This window comes from Galeopterus variegatus, unplaced genomic scaffold, assembly GCF_000696425.1.
Source record: "Galeopterus variegatus unplaced genomic scaffold, G_variegatus-3.0.2 Scaffold5555, whole genome shotgun sequence".
Lineage (NCBI taxonomy): Eukaryota > Metazoa > Chordata > Mammalia > Dermoptera > Cynocephalidae > Galeopterus > Galeopterus variegatus.
This window is the reverse complement of record NW_007731666.1, coordinates 38,227-42,481: the sequence shown is the minus strand read 5'-3', so window position 1 is coordinate 42,481 and position 4,255 is coordinate 38,227. Positions and strand designations below refer to the sequence as shown.

Below are 4,255 nucleotides of genomic sequence, written 5' to 3'. Positions count from 1 at the left end.
ATTTAATAAATAAATTGTATTCCATTACTTTTCAAGATGTGCAATATCCTATTTAATTTTCTTCACAGCAGTAATTGATATAAGAAATTATTTTTTCTTTATGTGCATAATGACTATCTAAACTTTCTTCCTCTCCCCAACTAGAATGATGAGAACAGGGACTTGTCTGCTTTGTTCCCCGCTTGGTGCCCAAAGGCTAGGACAATGTCTAACACACAGAAGATGTTCGATAAATATTCCTTGAAAGAAAGCACAAATCTTAGACAAATATAACTATGCATACAACTTTTTAAAAATCCCACGTAATCATTCAACTAATAATCTATATTTTCATATTCTAATTACCTTACTGAGTCACATTCAATATGACAAAATAAATCATCAAAAAGCACAGATAAAAAAAGAGTAAAAATAAAAATTTAATATTTCCCACCAGATTTCAGAAATTTTAGCCTGGGGCACCAAATAAACCTCAAACGTATTTGTTAAACAGCTTTTTAAGTGACACATTTATAACAAACAAGTAATCTAAAAACACAAGAACTGTTAACAACCTTGGTCTAAATAGACCCATACTTCACAAAGAAAAAAATCTGTGACCAGATCAAAGAATTACTTTCCACCTCACTTCTCTACTCAAATACTTAGAACTACAATGAGTAACAGAATTCTTTTCTAGGTGATATAATTTGAATGAAAAATTCATCTACAGTTTATGGAAGATTAAAAACAAGGACCAAGAAAGAACATCTGCATATTCCCCATTTCTGAATAGGTTAGTCATGAGAAAACAGAAGAGCAGGGTAACACCCTGTCACTAAGCAAGAGAATATAAACATACACGGTGTTTGACGGAATGGAAGCATCCAAAGGTCTACTAGTCGGCCTCACCATTTTTTTTCACAAGACAGTTTAATAGGACTTTACACCATGAAAAACAGATAAGGAAATACTAGACTCATATTCTGGCAAATACTTAAATGAATATACATAAACTAAACTACTTAGACAAAATCTTTTTATCTTCTTTACCTAATCTCTGCCAAAATGTTGACTATGTAGTGGATTCAAAAGTAGAAAACAGAACAATACAAAGACTGCCAGAAAGGTACATAGCATCTCTTGCTGAAGACCCAAAAAATTTTAGTCTAAGTGATAAGCACATGAAAAGGGCCAGCCCCGTGGCTCACTCGGGAGAATGCGGCGCTGGGAGCGCAGCGGCGCTGGGAGCACCGAGGCCGCGGGTTCAGATCCTATATAGGGATGGCCAGTGCGCTCACTGGCTGAGCGCGGTGTGGACCACACCGTGCCGGGGGTTGCGATCCCCTCACGGGTCAGAAAAAAAAAAAAATAAGCACATGAAAAGATGCTTGACATTATTAGTCATGAGGGAAATGCAAATTAAGACTACAATGACATACCATTCCACACCCAAAGGGTTGCGATCCCCTCACGGGTCAGAAAAAAAAAAAAAAAAGCACATGAAAAGATGCTCGACATTATTAGTCATGAGGGAAATGCAAATTAAGACTACAATGACATACCATTCCACACCCACGAGAATGGCTATAATACAAAAAAACAAAGACAGGTAGTAACAAGTGTTGGCAAGAAGAGGCAGAAATGGGAACTTTCATACATTGGTAGTGGGAATGTATAATGGCACAGCCATTTTGAAAAACGGCTTAGCAGTTATTTTTAAAAATTAAAAATAAATTTACCATGTAATCGATCCAGCAATTGCACTCCTAGGTATCTACTCGCAAGAGAATTAAAAATATAAGTCCACACAAAGAATTGCACACTAATGTTCACAGCAACATTATTCATAATGGCCTAAAACTGAAACAGCACAAATGTCTATCAACTGGTGAATGGATACTCAAAATGCGGTATCCACACAATGGAATACTATCTAGCAATAAAAAGGAACAAGCTTTACTTTGAAACACTATGAAATGGGTGAACTTCAAAAAAGGTTATGTGGCAATAAAATGTTCTAAAATTGACTTCTGGTGATGGCAGTACCACTCAGTAAATTTATTAAAAATCACTGAACTGCACGCTTGAAATGGATAAATTTTATGATATGTAAAATATGTCTCAATAAAGTTGAAAAAAAAACACAATTTAGATACCCATATCACATTTTATATGTACCAGAAATTAACATAGTTCCTATTTTGCAGGTACCTTAGCACATAACAACCTAAAATTTGACTAAGTAAAGAAGGTATACTCTCAGGCAGAAACAAGTCGAGCTTCAAGTACCCACCTATCAGTTAACTGAGATACACTAGGAATACTTATAGAATCAGAATGTCTTCAGAGCTTCATTCCCTTCATTAGGCAAAGCTCACATATTCATAAATTGCATGTCAGTTAAAACATGAAGAGAACCATCAGACAAATAAGAGAGGAAAACTGAAATGCAGTTTAGATTATAAAGCAAACAGGAAAAAAAAAAAAAAAAAGCTAAAGACATAATAAGCTCTCCTCCCATCTCTATCTATCTAGGATCCATGACTCTATATCTAGGGTCAAGGAGTTTGGAGAATGCAAGTCTCCAATGCCTTCTGAGGGAAAGGAAACTAATCTTAATCTTGTAGGTCTACATTAATCAGTATATTTTAGTTACTCTATGGAAATAAAATATTTATCAAAAAAAAGTCTAGCCCAAGGCTTTCTCAATTTTCTATTCTTATAGAATACAAAGGAATTTAGAGTAAAAAAAATTAATCAGTATATTTTAGTTACTCTATGGAAATAAAATATTTATCAAAAATAGCCCAAGGCTTTCTCAATTTTCTATTCTTATAGAATACAAAGGAATTTAGAGTAAAAAAAAAAAAAGATGATGATCATGATAATTACTGCCAACATTAATTGAGCATTTTCTATGTGCCAAGTAAACTAAGAAATTTACATATATGATCTCATTTAAACTTTACAAAAATTCTAAGAAGCGGGTAATATTATCACCCCCATTTTCTAGATGGGGAAAACTAATGCACAGATTGACCACACAGATTGATCAAGTGAGTTTCCCAAAGGCTCAGCAATTTTGACAAGAAAGGCTACCTACAGAGGACAAAACTTTACTAGGGAATTCCTAAATGAGGCCAACACATCCCAGATCAAATCCTCCTCTTACAAGCCTAGAGACTCTCTAGAGTGTATAGGGGTAATAAATAAGATGTAAACCAAGAGGCTAAAGTGAACCCCAGGATATAAAAATCTGACTAGTATCGTTTCATTAGTATTGACTTTTCATATCAGTCCCAGCTGAAGGCACCCTCCCAAATTACTTTCCCAACTTGGTTTACCACCCATCTTCCATTTCTGCTTATTTAACTTTAGCCAGACTGTAAGAGGCTGAAAAGTGAGGGGACTCCAGTCTCCCCTCTACTCCCAAGACACAGAAAGTTTCCTCTAAATCCATTCTCTCCACATCTCATCTCCCCAACTACACAATAAGTTATTGGGACAGGCAGCATGCTCACATTGTTTCTGTATTCCTTGAAGTATCTAGCAAAATGGTAGGCACAGGAAATACTTTACTTAATAGTTTCTAAAGTATAAATAGCTTTGTATTTTTACTTTTTGGTATAACTATATTTATTTATATTTGTACTTTCTGTTCGGTATACCAATACCCTAAGATTATAAACTCACTGAACAGATAATAGATTCATTTCTTTATACAGTATTATTTAATTACTATTTAAATTTTTTTTAAATGAGGTTAAGGGCTTCAAGCATGACAGGCATAAATTACTTCTTTTCCAGAAGTACTAAAATCATTTTAATATATTTTTACAGCTGCCAAAGTAAAATCTAAGCTTGTGGATAAACCACCCTATTTTCTTATATTTCCAAGTAAAGGACATTAAATGAACATGTTTTTGTCCACTTAAACGCTGGATGAAACAAATGTGAAAATTATTTGAGAAAAACGTAAAATAATAAAAGTGCTTTTCTTTTGCCAAAATAGTAAAGTGCCAAAAAGCTGTTATAAATGGCAGGAATGCAAACTGAATGAATACATGCAAATATACATGTAAAGGAGGAAAGCTGAGCATAAAATGGTGAGTTTACATACGTACATGCTGACCGATCACAACAATGAAAACCAAAGAAGAGGAGGAATTTGGAACAAGGCAACGATATTTTCTTCCATTACAATTCTTCATTTCTTTTTTTTTTTTTTTTTTTTTTTTTTTTTTTTTTTTTTTTTTTTTTTTTTTTTTTAAAA

General features: G+C 33.8%; 1 protein-coding gene across 1 annotated transcript in view; it reads right to left on the bottom strand.

Annotated features, from left to right (window-relative positions):
* The window catches only part of KLHL2 (kelch-like family member 2), a 98,788-nt gene that overhangs the window by 82,330 nt on the left and 12,203 nt on the right, over positions 1-4,255 (bottom strand). The gene's annotated exons all lie outside the window — the stretch shown is intronic.